The sequence below is a fragment of the Ursus arctos genome, unplaced genomic scaffold, assembly GCF_023065955.2.
Source record: "Ursus arctos isolate Adak ecotype North America unplaced genomic scaffold, UrsArc2.0 scaffold_8, whole genome shotgun sequence".
Taxonomy (NCBI): domain Eukaryota; kingdom Metazoa; phylum Chordata; class Mammalia; order Carnivora; family Ursidae; genus Ursus; species Ursus arctos.
In genome coordinates, this window is record NW_026623100.1 from 25,223,776 (window position 1) to 25,245,322 (window position 21,547).

Sequence of the window (21,547 nt, forward strand, 5' to 3'; positions counted from 1 at the left end):
CCGAAACCAAGTCAGGCACTTAACCAACTGCACCACCTTGGTGGCCCCCACCCAGGTCATTTTTTATATTCTTTTTCTTCTAAAGTGCAAGAAACCTTTAAAAATGTAGCATATGTAATGAATACTATCCCTAACTGAATAGAATAGAACCTAATACCTATTTTCTGAGGTTTTACTAATTACAATAACCAATTACTCTTTTATTTTATTTTATTTTATTTTATTTTATTTTATTTTATTATTTTTTAAAGATTTTATTTATTTGTCAAAGAAAGAGAAAGAGAGTGCACACAAGCAGGTGGGAGTGGCAGGCAGAGAGAGAAGCAGACTCCCCGCTAAGCAAGGAGCTGGATGCAGGACTCGATCCCAGGACCCTGGGATCATGACCCCAACCGAAGGCAGATATTTAACCAACTGAGCCACCCAGGTGTCCTCCAATCACTCTTTTAGATAAGGCAATGTAGCAACGAAAAAACCCCAACAAAATCCTTGTCACTGGGGAGCTCACATTTTAGTTGGGTAGGCAATGAACAAGTGCCTAAATAAATATATAAAACAAATACATAATATGACAGATGTAGCAGTTTCCTAGGGCTGTCATAACAAAGTACCACAAATTAAGTGACTTAAAATAACAGATATATATATACTCTCACAGTTCTAAAGACTAAAAGCCCAAAACCAAGGTCTTGACCAGGCCATGCATTCTCTAAAGTCTCTAGAGAAGGATCCTTCCTTGACTTGTCTAGCTTCTGGTAGCCCCAGTTAGTCCTGGGCTGGTAACAACATGACTCCAAGTTCTGCCTCCATCTTCACCTGGTGTGTCTCTCTATGTCTTCACATGGCCATCTTCATATAAGGACACCAGTCATCATGGATTAGGAGCCCACTATGCTCCAGTATGACCTCTTAACTAATTACTTCAGCAATAACACTATTTCCAGTTAAGTTCACATTCCGAGGTCCTGGGAATTAGGACTTCAAAATGTCTTTCAGCGGGACAATTAAACCCATAACATCAGGTTGATAAGTATTCCAAAGAAAAACAAGGCAGATCAAGTGACACAGAGTTAATGGAGTCTTGTACTAACTATGATGGCTCTATTGGAGGAAGATGAGATATGATTAGATCTTGGACATATTTTTTAAGGTACATTTTTCATAGATAGGATGTGTTATTAAGATTACTCCAAGTTTCTTGGTCTGAGCAAGTGGAAGGAATAGAGGTACCATTTGCTGAGGCAAGAATAAAGACGCGGAAGTTTTAAGAGTAATTAAAATTTGGTTTTTTGATTAATCTGGAGGTGGCTGTTGGACACACAAATGGGGATAATACAAATCTGCAGCCCAGGGAAGGGGCCTGGACTGGAAACGCTAATTTGGAAGTTATCAGTGGTAGATGATACCAAAAGCCATGAGACGGGATCACATAGAGAATGAGTACAGATTGTGCTTTGGCTCTGAGTCATACCAAAGTTTCAATTTTGAAAAAATAAAGAGGCCCAAGAAACAAACCTAGTTGTGTCTTGTGAGATAGGAAAAGTACCGAAGCACCATTCTCCCGAGTCTCAAGTGACTGAGTATTTCAAGAAAAATTCTCTAGGTCTGTGACGCTGGTAGAGCAAATAAAAATGAGGATAGGAATGAAGCATTGGATACAGCAATGTGAAAATCATTTGTGACCTTGACAAGACTAGTAGGACAAAAACCTGACGGGTAGGTTCACAAGGAAATGGAGAAAACAATAACTGGGCAGAGGATGGATGAGTCTCATGAGGAGAAATTTTGCTAAGGAAGGAGGCAGTGAAAGAGGAAGGTAGATGCAATGACATTTGGATTCAAAGAATCACTATTTTGATGGCCGGTAAAGAGGGAAAAATTGATGACACAGGAGGCAGAGAGGACAATTGCAGGTGCAAGTGAGGGGGTTTGAGGGGACGGGATCTATTGAGTACTGGCCTTGGCTGGATAGGCGCTATGACTCATATTACAGTTCATCTCTAGTCACAGCAGGGAAACCAGAATATAAATGTGGATTTAGATGTAGGTAAGTTTGCTGTTTTGGTGGTGGACGCATATGAATTGCTTCTATTTTCTCAGAGAAATAAGAAACAGAATCATCAACTGAAAGTGAGTCTTCCAAATTAAGGCCAAGATGAAGACTTCACAATACACAATTACTCACTTTATAATAGCACAATGAAGATTTATTTTCATCACTTATCACTTATTTTCTATACTCATTATGCACAAATCTATATTACAATATTTTCAAAGACTCTTTGGGATTTTTCACTATGAAAGTTTATTTCTAAATTTCTTTAAGGAAACAAGGAAGGCATTGTAATGGGGATGATTTACTTTATCATATAAAATTTAAATGTTGCTTTTTGGGATTTAAAAAGGAAAATGTTCATTATGGATATGATAGGCTATAAGCCAAACTTTTATAAAACTTTGATAATGTCTGCAACCATAAAAGTGATCTATTTCAAAATAAAAGAGCCTCGCTCATTTCTACTCATCTGCGTAGAAATTACTAAAGTAATTGAATAAAGCAGGGGGAAAAGGAAGAAACAATGGGAAACATTTTGTTTCATTTACGAAATTAGTTATTAGAAATAATCAATGAAAATTATTTATTTAAAATCTCCTTTAAGGTAAGACCTGTAAGAGATCCTGTTGGTGGAGAGCAACTCACATTATATCCAAAAGAGATAGTATTAGTTTTTTTATTTTCTTTGATAAGAATACAATCTAAAATATATCAAAATAAAACTCTTGGCAGAAGCATATAAGCTTCAATGCTCTTATATAAAGCATTTGCTTAAAATTTTTCATAGGACAGTCTATGTTTAAAATTAATTTTTAAAAATTTTCACCCCATCTTTATTGACATTTGTAGGTCAAATCTTTGTTGATGACCTCCTGTGTCCATACAAAGTGTGTGTGTGTGTGTGTGCACGCACATGTGTGAGTGCGTGTTCAAAATGAAATTAGAGAATAGAAAGTAAAAAGTTAATTATTTTGGGGAAAATACGGTTTTAGCTTTGTTTGAAGAGATCATAAATAGAAAAAATGATGCACAGATGTTATATAAAGGAGTATGACTTAAAAGATATAAGAGCAAGTCAGCCTAGAAAAGTGAGCTGAGAAGTGCCTGCCACAGGGGTAAGGACTGTTGAATGTCGATAGAGGAGGTATGTAGAAGTTAGTTGTAATAAAATCTTGGGTATAGCTTTCTCAGCAGCATTTAAAATGTCTGACCATTCACTCTTTAGTGTTTTCCTCTACTTAGATTTTATAGTATTCTTATTCCCCAAATTTGATGCTTCCTCTCTTTCCACTCTTTCTTTGGCTTCTTTTGCCTGCTCTCCTCCCACTCAGGAAATAACCAGACTCAGTTATTGATTCTCTTCTTTGGCAACAACAATTGATAAGTGGCACTGCTATATGAATCATGGTTCTAAATACATATTGTTGAATCCTCACAATACCCCATAAGGTAGGGACTATTATTACTGTCATCTGACAATGAGGAAACTGAAATCAAATTACTTTCCCAGATAATTTAGCCAACACTATCTCAATGTTTTTCTATTTTTTATTTTTAAAATGTAACACTTTTTAAATACAGAAGTAATTCAAGAGTAGCCATACTAATTAAGGTGTTAAGGTTTTCCAGAGAGACAGAACCAATAGGAGATCGATCGATCTATCTATCCATCTGTCAACACACACACACACACACACGCACATACGTATACGTATGTACACATATATACACACATTTGTGTATGTATAAAATATGTGTTATACAGACATATATTTCATATATACACATTTATGTGTCTGTGTATATATGTGTAAGTTTATTATAGAAAATTGGATTATGCAGTTGTGGAGGCTAAGCCCCAAAATCTGCAGTCAACAAGTTAGAGACCCAGGACAGCTGATGGTACCGTTCCAGTTCAAGGCTGAAGGCCTAAGAAACAGGAGAGCCCAGGGTATAAGTTCAAGTCTGACTCTGACTTTGAAGTCAGAAGACTAATGTCCCAGCTCTAAGACAGGCAGAAAGAGCACGCTCTCCTTTACTCAGCATTTTTGTTCTATTCGGACCTTCAGAGGACTGGACGAGGCCTACCCTCTTTAGGGAGGGCAATCTGATTTACCCAGTCTTACTGATTCAAATGTGAACATTATCCACAAACACCCTCACAGTACACCCAGAATAATTTTAACCAAATATCTGGGTACCCCTTGGCCCGGTCAAGTTGACACGGAAAATGAACCATCACGTTAGAAAATATTTAAAAACAATACAAAAACATGAATTGGTAATTCCTCTTCTCCTATCATTTTTGCCATCAGTCACGTGCTCCTATTCCACTGATGTGCATTCTGCATTTCAAATAGGCCAAAGGTTGACCCAAATTGGGAGCTTTACCCAAGCTGTTTTCTCGCCCGGAACAATTATTCTTCCTTTGCATCACTTAAATTTTAACTCAAAAATCTCTCACAAGTGACACACCTTGTTCACTTAATCTAAAGTAACACTCAATGTGACCTCCTATCTTAATCTGAGAAACCCTCACTACTCTTTATTTTGCTATCCTGGTCTAGTTTTTTAATAGAACTTACTATCTCAAATTAGCTTATTTATTACCTTTTTTTTAAATTTATTTTTCTCTTCAACTAGGATATAAATACCACAAAAATGACTGGGCCTATTTTGTTCATTACTTTATCTCCAAACCCAGACAAATCCTTGGCACAGAGTAAATGTTTACTATATAGTGAATGAATGAATGAATGAATGATAACTCCCAGTGTCTTCAGACTCACACCCTCCAATGTCACATCCCAAGGAAAGAGAGCTTTTTTCTTCCAAACAATTCTAGAACCGAACAATGGAGAGTAAGTCTAGTGGCTGCATTTAGGTCATTCAACCATCTTGAACCAATTGTTGTGACCAAGAGGAGGATAATTTTCCTAAAACATAGCACGATCCACATCATTTCCCACTCAACAGCCTTTAATATTTTCCCTCTGCTTTCTGAATAGCTTATGGATTTAGGCTGGTGTTCAAGGCCCTAGATATCAACAATTGATATCTTATCATCTCTAACCGTGTCCCTCAAATACTCTAAATTTCAGCCAACTGAATCAGTCACAAAGTTCTAAACTTTCAGCTTTCCTACTCTTTTGCATTTGTTATTTCTGCTTCTTAAAATAAGGACACTCTATTTCCATCTCTGTTTCATTGTAGATTAAGTCCCAGTGCTACCTCTTCCACTAAGGCTTCCCTGAACAACCTGAGCCAAGAGGGTTTATGTTTCTCATCTGGATTCTGATGGACCTTGATTTACGCTCCTTTATTAGAATTTAGACACATGCATTTTTATGTTAAAGGTATTTTAACATGTGGATTCCTTTTCATTATAAGAGTGTAAGCAAACTGAGAGAGTGAGGCAGACTGGTGTAGTTGAAATAACACAGACTTTGACATGGCGGAAACAGTTCTGAAAAAATCCAAAGCATCCTAAAAATGGGGAGTAACAAAACATAATGTTTCTAATAAGTTGCCTGTCATCTGTTAGGATGCCTGATAAATGTTAGTTTTCTTCCTTTACTCCATTTTTATCTTCATACTTTTATAATGTTTATTGTCACAGATGCATGACAAATATTTGCAGAATAAATCACATGAAAAAATTTTTAATTCCAGTCTTTCACATAGGTTTCATTCCTACATTTAAATTTCAATGTGGGTGACCTCTCATTATCTCAGACTCACCACAACCCACCCAACAACTCCGTGTTGTCCTTGCTTCCCCTCTCCATTTCCCTACTTTTGTCATTGCCAAGATTACTCTCCTTTTCTCAATACATGTGAGTCACTTTATCTTCTTCATCATCTCGATCTTTTTTTTTACCCCAGTACCACCATTCTAGTCCAGTCCCTTAACAGAACTGTGTGGAATCACTATACGGAACCCCATGAAATATTAGTATAGGCCCAAGCATTAGTACTACTTAAAGGATGGATGGATGGATGCTGAATGTATGGTTGAATAAACAATAGATCCGATCCCTGATCTTGTGCATTAATTTCCAAAACCAAATTTGATATAGGGTATTTCTCGCTATTTCAAAAAATGCAAGGACTATTCCAAAACAAAAATAATTTACTTAAATTTGGAAGTATGTATCATTAAGCCCTTTTAAGATTAAGTTCGCCAGTGAGTGTGGTTTGAAATGTGAATAGTTTAAAGTAAACAATGTTAGAATATTTTTCATTCCAACTAAGTTAGGGATTGCCTCTTGAAGAAGCTCATCATCAGGTGCTGGCAATCTGTTAAGGGATGTGAAGATGGACATAAACAGTGAGTCCAAGATTTCAAAGGGGATGAGAACATAAACTTCATATTAAGAAATCAGTATGGAGTATACCTGAATCAGAACTCAGCACCTGAATCCAAATTTTTTAAAAAATCATTTATTCCAAATGGCTTGACTCCAAATTGTTCCCACAGCCTCTGCATTTTAAAACTGACTCAGCCACAGTTTGGAGATCTCTCACATCTGATATTCTAATAAACGACTCTAGGCCACATTCGCTAAATTTGCTTTCTTCTTGTTTGGGAGACAGCCTCCAAGATGGCCCTCAATGATCCCTGCCTGCCAGTTTTCACACTCTTGAGTAGTCCTCTCCCATATTAATACAGATTTGTGTGACTGATAGACTTCCCCAGAAGTGATGATGTGTTACTTTCTTGGTCTCTCTTTCTTTCTCAATCCACACCTATGACCTCATAAAGAGTTCTCCATAACCAGTTGACTAAGGAAGAAAAAGGTTGGGATTGGTTTACATCCCACTGATTCTGCATAATATCCAGATAATACACAGAAGTGAATGGCCACAGCACCCTTGCTTCCCTCTGGGATGGCCCTCAAGTAAAGTGGTAAAGAGAAATTCTTTCAGTGGCGGAGGAGTATACCTGATTGTACATTTTGGCTGGAAAGAGATGGCCAGAGGTATAGATATACATTGATTCATGGGCTGTGGCTAATGGTTTGGCTAGATGTCCAGAAAGTTGGATGGAGCATGATTAGAAAATTGGTGAGGAGGAGGTCTGGGGAAGAGGTATGTGAATAAAGTGTGAAGATATTTACATCCTATGTGGATGCTCACCAAAAGGTGGCTTCAGTAGATTGAATTCTAATAATCAGGTGGATAAGATGCCCATAAAATGTGGATGTCAATTAACCTCCTTCCCCAGCCATCCTGCCATTGCCCAACGGATTCATGAACAAAGCAGCGAGGATGAAGGTTTTATGTGAGCTCAACAAGGCCTTTCACTCATCAAGGCCAATTTGGCTATAAGTATTCCTCAGTACTTGGCCAACCAACAGCAAAAACCAACAAGAAATCCTGACATGGCACCTCCTGGAGGGATTAGTCAGTTACCTGGCGTAAAGTTGATCATATTAAACTGCTTCCATAATGGAAGTGGCAGCACTTATTCCTAGCAGCAGGACAGTTACTCTGGATGTGGACTTACCTCCCCTACCTGCACATCTTTAGGCAAAATTACCGGAATGCCTTACCTACAATCATGGGATTCCTCAAAGCATCTCTTCTGACCAAGGAAGTGATTTCACAGCAAAGGAAATGTGGGAATGAAACCATGCTGATGGAATTACCATATTGCCATCATCCTAAAGCACCTAGCTTGATAGAATGGTGGAATAGCCTTTTGAAACTCAGTTACGGTGTCAGTTGGGTGGTAACATCTTGTGGATTTGAAGGAATATCCTCCAGGTTGTGGTAAAATGTTCAAAATATCCTATTTCTCTCATAGTCAGAATTCGCAGGTCTAGGAATCAAGAGGTAAAAATGAAAGTGGCTTCTCTCACTCTTACCCCTAGTGATCCTGGAGAAAGTTTTGCTTCCTGTTTCTACAGATTTAGGTTTTGCTGCTCTAGAAGTCTTATTTTCAGAGAGAGAACAGCTTCAACTGGGGACACAATAATGATTCCATCCAATGGGAAGTTGAGATTGCCACTTAGCCACTTTTGAGTTTGCATGTTGGTGAATCAACAGGCGAAGAAGCGACAGGTTGAGTTAAGAGATCCTATCAGTGGAAATTGGGATGCCACTACACAATGGAAATAGGGAGCAATATGTCTGGAATGCACATCTTCTGCAGGAATTCCTATGTCCTATGATTAAAATAAGTGGAAAAATGCCACAATCCAATTCAGGCAGGACTCAACAGCCCACATCCTTCAGGAATAAAGGTTTGGCTTCCCCTCACCAGATAGGGAACTATGTTCAGCGGAGCTGTGTGCTGAGAGCAAAGGATTATGGACTAGGTTGAGAAAGAAGATGGTTATAAATACTAACCATGACCAAGTGACCAGTTGCGGAAATGAGAATCGTAACAGTTATAAGTATTTCTTGCTTATTTTGATATGAATATGTTTATGTATATATATATATGTATATATATATAGAGAGAGAGAGAGAAAGAGACCAAATATGTTTTTTACTTTCCCTCTTTATCCCCTTATCATCTACATAAGATGTGTTAATGGTAGTTAACTTGATATCTCAATATTTAAGTTACAGTATAACAAAGGATAAGTATGAATTTGCTAGAATAGCTAACATTTTTTCTAGTAAAGGACCAGAGAGTAAATAATTTAGACTCTTCTGGGCTTTGTAGGCCATAGACAGTCTCCGCTGGATCTTTTTTTAAACAACTCTTCATTAAAAATATTATAAAATATATAAATGATGCTATTTAATATTTTATTTAAACATATTATAAAATTATTATAAAAATATTTTTAAAAATTTCTTAGCTCTTTGGCTGTACAAAATCAGATTGAGAGATAAATTTAGCCAATACACCATAGTTTCCTGACTAGACTAGAAAAAGAATGAACATTTTCCACAGACAAAAGTAAGAATTTTGTATTGTCTTCCAGGGAAAGGGTGATCATGTTTCCATTGTATGAAGAATAGGTGCATCCTGTTAGGCATAAGTTCGTTATTGTTTGTATTTGAAAATAAGTATAGTTTGAGTGCCAAGGTGACAAATAATAGACTGTGGTGATTTTGTAATGCGTCAACTTGGCTGGAGTGAACTACATTTCCCAGAATTCCTTTCCCATTGTGTTGCCAGTTGGAATTGGCTGCAAGTTCTTGTGCAAGATTTGGAGGGCAGAAGCCAAGCCACAGCCATTGTTGTAGAAGTTCACATGTGTTGTTGCTTGTCTCTGGGCTTACGATGGCATGGAGCAGTAGCCAGACCTGCAACGGCTCCACCTTCTCTTGGATTCTTCTTTAGCTTCTCCAGCTCTTGAGCCAGGTGATGAAGAATGCCAGCTTCTCCTATAAACACTCATATCATCAATATCAGAGCAACAGGAACTGCCAGCTTGTGCTTGTGGGTTCCAGCTTATTCTTGTACTCTTCTACTTTACATCCTCTCTTCCTGACTCTGCCTTCCCAGCAGACTTCAAATTCTAGCATCAGTTGCAAAGGCAACAGCCTTACAGACTACCCAAATAGCTCCCACAATTGTGTAAAGTCAAATTCCTTTTAAAATTATGTGTATACATATGCGTATGTGTGTGTGTATTTGTGTATATATATGTGTATATATAAATATATAATCTCCAAATGACTTTGCTTCTCAGACTGGTAAACCCTCTTATCTGACTTTAGTACTTTAGTAGCCTATCTTTAAGAGCTATCACACCATTCCCATCTCAACCTAAAACAACTAACAAGTAGTAAGCCTTTGTTGCTCAGAATCCTGAGTTTGGTATGTTTTCCTTACCCTGAGTGCTCAGTGAAAATCTGCATCTACTGTTAAGGAAATTCCATTGTTTAGAACTCCACAAAGACTTTCCAGGAAACAAATTTTGCATAGTGATAGTTTATTGTACCAAATTACTTCCTTATTATCTTTCTCACATGCAAAGGGATCCCAATTATAGAATGCATAGATTTCTATATACTACTCTATTAACATAACCATAACACAAATTTATTTTAATACGAACAAGTATATATAATCTATAATCTTATTTGGCTCTGTTCTTTTATTTTTTTCTATCCTTATAATCCCATGCTTTTACTAAACATTTCCTATCAAGCTTACTATGTGTCCTGCAGTCAGTTTATTACAGTACGAAGCCAATTACTTTCAGAATACAGACTTACAGCCTCTTTTGTAGTCCTACCTCTTCCTATGGATCATACTTGATGGAATCTCCCCCAGATCCAAATTCCTTTGTCTCAGGATTCCTGGTCCTGAGATGTTACTGGTTCCCATTAGAAGAGTATGTGAATAAATTACCAAGTGGTGGCAGGAGTGAAGGAGAACACAGCCAAGGGAAAGAAGATGGATCAGAGGCAAAAATGAAGACTTAAGGAAGACACAATAGCAACAAAAATAATTTCCTAACACAGGGTTCGCATTTATTCTGTGCTAGAGAGTGTGCTATGTTTTTTAAAAAACATTTTCGGTTTATCAGAAAATATTTACTGAATAAGTTCTTTTTTTTAAATCTTTTATGATGAAGCATTTTATACAAGTATAATATAATAAAGAAATTTTAAAGAAAAATAATAGAAGGAACACTCATGTTTTCACCACCCAGTTTAAGAAACAGAACATTTTCAGTAGCTCTAAGGTCTCCTCTTTCCCCCTCTTGATACATCATCCTGATTTCCGTCATGCCCAGATGTAGCTGCAGAGCTGCATTCTGTTTTGCTCATTTCCTTGCTCTTCCTCATAGTTTGGCCTCATGTATACGTATCCGGAAACAGTATATTTAGTTTTGCTGGTTTCTGTACTTCATATAGGTAAAATCAAATTGCATATATTCTAAGATTTCTTTTTTACACTCAACCTTATATTTGTGAAATGAATCCATGTTCTGCATGTGTGTGTGTGTAAATAATTGTGGTTAATTCATTTTCACTGTAGTGGATTCTATGGCTGTACCACACCTTACCCATTCACCTCTCAACAGACACATGCATTATTTACTATTCTGATTTTTCCACTAATAGTAACTAATTCTATTTTGAACATGGTTGAACATATCCCGACCGACACAAGTGAGTGATTTTCTTTTGCCTGGGAGTATTATTGCTGGGTTTGGTTCTGCTCTACAAGTTAATTCTATATTGTTTCCCAAAGCAGTTGCACCAATATATATATCCATCAACATCATTCAAAAAGCTCCCTTTTCTCCATATCCTTGCCAGTTGTTAGCGTTGGCAGACTTTTCAAATTTTGCCAATATGGTGGGTGTCACATTGAGCTTTAGTTTGCATTTTCCTAGTAATTAAAAGGGTTGAACATTTTTCATATATTTATTTGTTTTTCATCTTAAAATCGTATTTTTGTTGTTGTTTTCTACTACTGGATTTTTTCCTTTCCTGTCTTAAAGAATTTTTAGTACTTGCTTATATATTCTAGAAACGAAACCCTTGTCTATTATGTGCAGCAAATACTTCTTCCATTTTGTGGCTAATCATTTAGGTTTCTTTATGCTAAGTAATGAAAGTTCTTAATTTTAATATGCTTAAAATGTATCAATCTTTCTTTTATAGCTTGTACTTACCTGTCTTATTTAAGATAATATTACCTACTTTGAGCTCTTAAAAAGTTCTATATTTTCCAATAAGTTTTATCATTACATTTCACATTGAATTATTTAATTCACTTACATAGTAGAGACACATTTCATTTTTCTATCTGACATTAAAAAAGACTACATTTCCAGCCAGCCTTATAATTTGGTGGAGCCATGAGAATGTATTCTGAGCCCTAAAATTTCCTGTATAATCCTCAGTGCTCACTTTCATTCCCTATCTGCCAGCAGATATAGAAGAATCAGAAAACTAAACCAAAGAGAGGGCAGAGCCACTTGTTGGAAGGACACTGGGTCTGTGAATGATAATGAGCATCAGGGCATCAACATATCTCTTCCCACAAATAGTCATTGGAATGTGACACAAATAAGAAGTAAACCTCGTTAGGGTTAATCCACTGTAATCTGGGAAGTTAAGGAAGATAGCACACCCAACTAATAAGAACTGGGAATTCATTTTTTGTATGGTCAGAGGGAAGTGTATGATTCATTGCCTCCGTTTGAACAAACAATAGTCTGAGCTCCATGTAATTGAACCAGTCCACCATTCCCTCATTCACCTGCATTGTCACCTCTGTCATATGTCAAATTTCCAAATATGTGTGGAAATGTGCCTGAGGGATTCTATTTTATCCCAGGTATCTATCTCTGCATTAGTACTGCATGGCTTTAATCTCTATAGCATTAGGATAAATTTCGTGATGTGATAGGACAAAAATTCCCACTTCTACTTTGTGGAGAATTTCTATGCTTTTCTTGAACCTTCATTATTCCACATATAACTCAGAACCAGCCTCATAAATTTATGAAAAACTTTGTGAGAATTTTGTTGGAATCTTTGAAAACAATCGATTAACTAGGGGAGAACCTAGATCCTCAGAATATTTAGGTTTCTTATCCATTAGTTTAGTACTTGGTATTTTTCAGTATGGTTTGATAATTCTATCCAGAAAGGCATGAACTCCAAATGCTAGATTGTATTTGTGGTAGGCAGAATAATACCCCCTTTCTCAAAGGTCAACGTCCTAATCCCCAGAATCTACAAGTATGTTAATTTACATGATAAAATGGACTTTGTAGATGTGATTAGGGGTAAGAATTTTGAAATGGGGAGATTAACCTGGAGATTATCCTGAGTATGATCAAATCACATAAATCTTCAAAAGCAGAGAACCCTGTTCTTGGATGTGGTCAGAGGGGGGTGGTACTATAGATAAAGTTTGTTCAGAAAGATGCTTTGAAAATGAAGAGGGGGGCGCCTGGGTGGCACAGTTGTTAAGCATCTGCCTTCGGCTCAGGGCGTGATCCCGGCATTCTGGGATCGAGCCCCACATCAGGCTTCTCCGCTGGGAGCCTGCTTTCTCCTCTCCCACTCCCCCTGCTTGTGTTCCCTCTCTCGCTGGCTGTCTCTGTCAAATAAATAAATAAAATCTTAAAAAAAAAAGAAAGAAAGAAAATAAAGAGGGACAAGAGCCAAGGAATATGGGTGGCCTCTACAGATGGGAATGTCAAGGAAACAAATTCTCCCCTTAGAGACTCTGGAAAGGAAGGCAGCTCTGCTGACACTGAGATTTTGGCCCAGTAAGACTTGTGTCAGACTTCTAACTTACAGAACTCTGAGATGATAAATGTGTGTTTTTTAGAGCCATTATATTTGTGGAAATTTTCTATGGTGGAAATAGAAAACTAGTACAGTATTATTATCACTCTGTGTTGGTAGAGTTTATTCAACTTTACCTGTATATTAATAATTTGTATAGCTAATGATTCTTCCTGAATGTCAGACCATCTTCCAGGGATTGTTTCCTTCTTTCTGAAGGTAGTTCACTGAAGGTCTGCTTATGGAATACTTATTTTTTTTGTTTGCCTTTATTTCATCTTTGTTTTTGAAAAAGTTCCACTGAGTATATAATTCAAGGTTGACAGTTATTTTCTCTCAGCACTTTGAAGATATTCATTTCATGGTCTTATTGAAAAAATCAGGTATCTGGCTATATGATTCTCTTTTATTAGGTATTCTGTGTTCTCTCTCTGGCTACATTTAAACTTTCTGTCTGTGGTTTTCTTCAGCTTCACTGTAATACATCAAAATGTATTGTTTTTATTTAACTTTTTTGGGTGTTTGCTTTGTTTCTCGAGTATGAAGATCCATGTCTTTCACATTCCTTATCTCTTCTAAGGTTTTGTCTTCCCAATTGTCTCTATTACCTTCTTTTGCAACTCTATGTGTCAACCTTTCTCACTCTCTTAATCCAATCTTGATATTTTCTGTTTCTATGTCTTTCTGAACTTCAGTCTTGATAATTCATTGACTCCGGTGGTTGTTTGAAAGTGGATACAGTTAAACAGAGACAACCACCTGTGTGGTCAGGATTTGAGTTAAGAGGCCATAACATGAAGATTAAGAATTGGAAATTCTAGGACTCTAGATCAAGTAGAAGAGGAGATGCCGTGTGGAAAACATTAACTAAGTATAAAGAACGGAAGGACAGGTGTGTAGAAACTTTCAAGACAACATTTAGAAAATTATTTCTGAAAGGAGAATAATGGAAATCCTATGATAAAGAATTGATTTCGCTCTCCTACCTTGGCAGGTGAGTAGAGAGAATGTACCTTGTGTGTATTTTTCTCTGCTTGGAGCCAGAGAATAGACAGCATGAAAAAAAAAAAAAATAAGAGGGAATGTCGTGATCTATGTATGAACTAAGCCACAAAATTCAAAGGCTAAATATGTTAAACAGGAAAGGAGTGACAAACCTAAAATATGCAGGATGGAAAAGAGCAGCTACAAAGTGTTGAAGTAGAGACACTGCTGTGACTGTAAGCACAAGCATTTTCTTTATATTACCAAAGTAGTGTACATTTCTTTGTAAAAAATCAAAATATCACATCTAAAGCTCAAACCCCTTGTACTATCCTCCCCAAATCAGAACACTCTTCTCCTAAAGGAAGCACTGTCTAAATCCTCTATTTATGTAAAAAGATACCCCAACAAAGCATATAGACCAGTTGTGTGTGTAGTGAGTGTGTCATTTATGTCTGTGTCTTAAATAAGGTTGGAAAATTTATAGGTGGATGTGGGATACTAGAAAACCAGAATGAAACTGACAATATTCTAATCAGGAAGTAGCCAGGCCCTAACAAGGGACGGACAGAGCAAAGGAGGCTGCTGAAGTTGATAAATGAGTGTATGTGAAAGAAGAAAGATTTGAAAGTAAAGATAATGCCAGAGATTTGGGCTTAAATACCAGGCTAGCAGCTGGTGATTCCCTTGGTGTTTAGGAAGTAGGGCAGTTGGGAAATTTTTCAATGAAACAAAGACATTTGTCTGAGGCACACTGATTTCAAGTGGAAATGACCTCAGATCTGATTAAAATCTTTCATCAAATGATAATTTTCTATGACTTGAAATGTACTTATTTGACTATCTATTTAACAACTGATCTCCTCTATGGAATATTGATGGATATTTACTTCTATTCCAGTAATTATTATTTTCTGAATCCTAAATTCTTTAAAAAGAATTTTTCTTAAAAAAATTTTTTTTTCTTTTAAGGAACATTCTTTAAAAAATAAATTCTTTGTTAGGGCAGAACTGTGTGACCTCAGTCAAGTCACTTACCTTCTTTTGTTTTTTTTTAGATTTTATTTATTTATTCGACAGAGATAGAGACAGCCAGCGAGAGAGGGAACACAAGCAGGGGGAGTGGGAGAGGAAGAAGCAGGCTCATAGCAGAGGAGCCTGATGTGGGGCTCGATCCCAGAACGCTGGGATCACGCCCTGAGCCAAAGGCAGACACTTAACCGCTGTGCCACCCAGGCGCCCCACTTACCTTCTTTTGACCTGAAAATGCCCACGTTTAAATAAGGGGATTTAGACTTTCTTTTCTATCATTATTGCAGACTAGGTATTGTAACTTACCATTCTACTGAAAACAACTGTGAATGTTGAATAATTTTTTCTACCTCCTTAAATGCATTGATAGGATGACTACGAGTCAAATAAAAAAGTAAGTGAAGTCAGGGTCCCAGAAGTATTCTTTTGTAAGAGGGTAGGGGTAAGTGAGGAACGAGCCTGACTCATCCTTCCCTGAATGCCCCACCCAACACCCAACCCCACACAGAATGCAGGGAAAATTGCCTGCCTTAAATCATGGTGCTTAATGAAAAAGGAAAAAAAAATTCTCCCTTGAAAATTGTGAAACAAATGCATACCCTCAGGGCTTATATGTCAATTTACATTGGCTAGGTTCTCCAAAAATCCTTACATGGATAATACTGTGGTTTCAAGTAGTTCTGGCCTGGTTGTGCCCCCCCCAAAATGTGACAGAAGCAAATGCAGATGCTTTTTGGAGGAATTTACCTCCATCGCAGGTTTTAAAGAATTCTGATAGTGTTCTACATAAGATAACAAACAGCAGAAAAAGACTATAGAGAATGTAGATGTATTAATTATCAATTATAGATTACAAGAGAACCATATTTAATATGTTTCAGAAATAAAAGGAAAATGAGCAGGGAAAAAGAAAATACAAAAAGGGAACAAACATTTTTGGCAAAAAACCAAATAGAACCTCTAGAAATGAACATTAAATAAAAATTCATATACATATATATATGTACATATATATATGTATATATACATATACATATATATATATGTATGTATACACACACACAATAAAAACAATGTAGAGTTAAAATTTCCCAAAATAATAGCATTACCATGGAACAGTGACTAGAATCAAGCACTCTAAGTCTTTGAATTATTCAGGAGAAGGAGAGAAATATTGACTAACTTTAGACAATAAAACTTTATGTATATAAATTAAATGTATGTAAATATATGTAAATTTAACTTTCTAAAGTAAGAACTACAAAATGGAAATAGAAAATGAAAATCCAAGTAAGGGGGAAATAAAATGAGAAAAAAAAATTGGTCTAAAGAAAGCCAAGAAAGACATATAAGACATAAAGATAATATAGACATATAGTTACGTCTTATAGCTACATAAGATCACATAAATAAGTCTACGTGCATAAGCAACTGAAACTAATGTAAATATGTTGAATGTAAAATTTTTAAATGTTGATGCTCATTTAAAAAAAAAGTCACCCACCGACTACTTTAGAAAAGAATAGCAATTTAACCCTAAAGCAAGCAGAATACTAAAAATTAGAAAGGTAATCAATGAGAATAAAAAGAGTAAAACAATAAATGAAACCAAAAGGTGGTGCTTTGAAAAAAGATCAATACAATTGATAAGCCTCTAAGCCAGCCTAACTGAGGAAAAAGAGAAGATACAAATTATCAATATCCAATGAAAGAAAGGTCATCATACTGATCCTTTGGGCATTAAAAGGATAGTAAAGGAATACTACAAACAACCCTATGCCCAAATTTGATGACTTAAATGAAACGGATCAATTCCTTCAAAGACACAGACTACCAAATTTAACACACACACACACACACACACACACAAATAGATCATCTGAATAAGCCTATACCTATTCAAAAAAACCTGAATCAATAGTTCATAACCTTCCCCCTCCAAAATAACAACAAACAAACAAACAAAACAAAACAAAAACAAAAATGTATCAGGCCCAGATGGTTGCACTGGTGAATCATACCAAACATTTAAAGATGAAATTATACCAATTCTCCACAATCTCCTCTAGAAACAGAAGCAGAGAAAACGCTTCTAAACTCATTTTAGAAAACACTTAGGTTAGAAAATACCTCTAAACTCTGAGGCCAGAATTAACCTAAACCAGACAAAGACAGTACAAGAAAGGAAAACTATGAACCAATATCTCTCATGAACATGGATGCAAAAATCCTCAATCTTAGCAAATCCATTTCAACTATGTATAAAAAGGAATCACACACCATGACCAAGTAGGATTTGTTCCAGATTCAAAATCAGTCAGTGTACTTCACCACATCAACTGGCTAAAGACAAAACAAAAACATGATGATATCAATTGAATCAGAAAAAGCATTTAAAATAATCCAATACCCATGCATGATAATGTCTCTCAGTAAACTAGAAATAGAGGAGAATTTTCTTAACTCGATAAATAACATCTACAAAAAAACCCTACAACTAACATTCTACTTAATGGTGATAAACTAGAGGCTTTTTTTTTTTTTAAGATTTTATTTATTTATTTGACAGAGATAGAGACAGCCAGCGAGAGAGGGAACACAAGCAGGGGGAGTGGGAGAGGAAGACGCAGGCTCCCAGCGGAGGAGCCCAATGTGGGACTCGATCCTGGAACACCGGGATCACGCCCTGAGCCGAAGGCAGACGCTTAACGACTGCGCGACCCAGGCGCCCCTAAACTAGAGCCTTTAACCCTAATTTGGGAATCAGTCAAGGGCATCCTGTCTCTCACCACTCCTATTTAACATTTTAATAGAAGACCTAGCTGGTTTAATTGTTTGAAAAAAGGAAATAAAAAGTATACAAATTGGAAGGAAGAAATAAATGTCTTTATTTGCAGAATAATGATTATATATATAGAAAATCCCAAAAATTTATTTAAAAAAGGCAAAAAACAACAAAACAAAAGGCTCAAGGACCTAACAAGTGAGTATGCAAATGTTGCAAGATATAGATTAATATTCAAAAGTCAGCGCTAAAAAAGAAAGTCAATGCTTTCCCATATGCCAGCAATGAACAACTAGAATTCGAAATTTTTTAAAAAACCCTTTTACAATAGCACCCACCCCAAAAAAAGAAAATGCTTAGGTATAAATCTAAAAATATGCACAAGATCTACCTGTGGAAAGTTGCAAAACTCTAATGGAAGAAACTAAAGAAGATTTAAATAAATGGAGAGATATCCTGTGTTTATGGATTGGAAAATTCAGTATTGTTGTCTTCCCAACTTGATCTTCAACAACTTCAAATCAAAATCCCAGCAAGCCTGTCCTACACTGTTGGTGGGAATGCAAGTTGGTACAGCCACTTTGGAAAACAGTGTGGAGGTCCCTTAAAAAGTTAAAAATTGAGCTACCCTATGATCCAGCAGTTGCTCTACTGGGTATTTACCCCAAAGATACAGACGTAGTGAAGAGAAGGGCCATATGCACCCCAATGTTCATAGCAGCATTGTCCACAATAGCTAAATTGTGGAAGGAGCCGAGATGCCCTTCAACAGATGACTGGATTAAGAAGATGTGGTCCATATATACAATGGAATATTACTCAGCCATCAAAAAGAACGATTACCCAACATTTGCAGCAACATGGACAGGACTGGAGGAGATTATGCTAAGTGAAATAAGTCAAGCAGAGAAAGACAATTATCATATGGTTTCATTCATTTATGGAACATAAGAAATAGCAGGAAGATCAGTAGGAGAAGGAAGGGAAGAATGAAGGGGGGGCAGACAGAAGGGGGAATGAACCATGAGAGACTGTGGACTCTGGGAAACAAACTGAGGGCTTCAGAGGGGAGCTGGGTGGGGTACTGGGATAGGCCGGTGATGGGTAGTAAGGAGGGCACGTATTGCATGGTGTACTGGGTGTTATATGCAAATAAAGAATCATGGAACATTACATCAAAAACTAAGGATATACTGTATGGTGACTAACATAACATAATAAAAAATTATTCTAAAAAACCACAAAAAACCCCACAAAATCCCAGCAAGCTATTTCATAGATATTAACAATTTATTCTGAAGTTTACATGAAGAGGCAAAAGATCTAAAATAGCCGACAGAGAACAAGAACACAATTCAATCTCAATACTTTCTAACAAGCTACAGTAATGAAGACAGCATGGTATTGTTGAAATAATAGGCACACAGATCAACTGAAAAGAACAGTGAGCCCATAAATAGACCCATAGACATACAGGCACTGATCTTTGACAAAAGAGCAAAGGTAATTGTATGTATTAGTTTACTGTTGCTGTTGTAACAAATTACCACAAATTTCATGGCTTACATGGCATAAATTTATTATGTCATGATTCTGGAGTTTTGATGTCTGACATGGATCTCACTGGGCTAAGATGAAGTTGCCTGCAGACTGAGTTCCTTACAGGAGTTATAGGAAAGAACCCATTTCCTTACCTGTTTCAGCTTCTAGAGGCACTACATTCCTTGGCTCATGGATCAATTTCATCTTTAAAGGCAGTCAAGTCTTTCTCATGTTGTACCAGTCTCCTTCTCTGACTCTGATTCTTTTATCCCTCTTCCACTCTTAAGGACCCTCATGATTACTCTGGGTCCACCTCTATAATCCTAGATGATCTTCCCATCTCAAGACCATCTGAATAGCGATTTTAATTCCATCTGTAACTTTAATTCCCCCGTGCCACGTAGCCTAACACATTGACAATTTCTGGGGATTAAGACATGAACATCTTTCATGGGGGTGGTGGAGCATTATTCTGCCTATCACTGCAATTCAGTGGAGAAAGAATAGTCTCTTCAACAAATGGTGCTGGAACAATGCATGTCCATATGCAAAACAGTGAATCTAGCACAGATTTTTACAGCCTTCACAAGAATAAACCTGAATGGATTATGGGTCTAAATGTGAAATAAAAACTATAAAACTTCTTAAAGAACATGTAAAAGAAAGTCTACTGTGACCTTGGGTTTGGTGATGGGTTTTTAGATAAAATGCCAATAGCATGAGTCACAAGAAAAAAGATGGATAAGCTGGAATTTATTAAAATGAAAAACTTCTGCACTGCATAGGACACTGTCAAGAAAATAAAAAACAAGCCACAAGCTGAGGAAAAATATTTGAAAACATATCTGATAAAGGGCTTATACCCAAAATACTCAAAGAGCTCTTAAACTTGACAAAAAGAAAATAACCCAATTTAAAAATGGGCAAAAGATCTGAGCAGACACTTCACCATAAAAGATATATAGAGAGCAAATAAGCAAATGAAATATGCTCAACATTATCTATCAATCAAGAATTACAGATTAAAACTGCAGGAAGGTATTCCTATACATTTATTAAAAGAGCAAAACAAATAAACAAAATAACCTAAACCTAACAATATCAATTTCTGTTGAAGATAAGCAACAGGAACTCTCATTCTTTGTTGGTAGGAAACCAAAATAATACAGACACTTTGGAAGATTGCTTGACAGTTCCTTAGAAAGCTAAACATAATCTTACCATACAGTTTAATAATTAATAATAAAAATACTTCTATTTATTTACCAAACTGATCTGAAAACATACCTACACAAAAACCTGCTTATAAATGATTGTAACAGCTTTATTTAAAACAGTCAAAACTAGAAACAAACCAGATGTCCATCAATAGGTGAAATGACATACAAACTGTGGTATATCCACATGTGGACTATTATTCTATGATGAAAAAAATGAGTCATCAAGCCATGGAAAGACATGGATGAAACTTAAATGCACATTGTTCCATGAAAGAAGCCAGTCTGAAAAGAGTACACACTGTGTGATTCCAATTAAATGCATCCTCGAAAAGGAAAAACTAGGGAGAGAGCTAAATGATCAGTGGTTGCCAAGAGTTTGGAGGAGGGAGTAGGTGAGGTAAGGGCAGTGATATTTTAGGGCAGTGCAACTATTCTGTATAATATTATAATGGTAAAGCCATGACAATGTGCTTTTGTCAAAAGCTGTAGAACTTGACTGCACCAAAATAAAAAGCTTTTGTGCAGCCAAGGAAACCATTAACAAAACAAAAATGCAACCTACTGAATGTGAGAAGATATTTGCAAATGATATATCTGATAAGGGGTTAATAACGAAAATATATAAGGAACTCATATAACTCAACACCAAAAAACTTTACATAATCCAATTTAAAAATGGGCAGAGGAACCAAATAGATATTT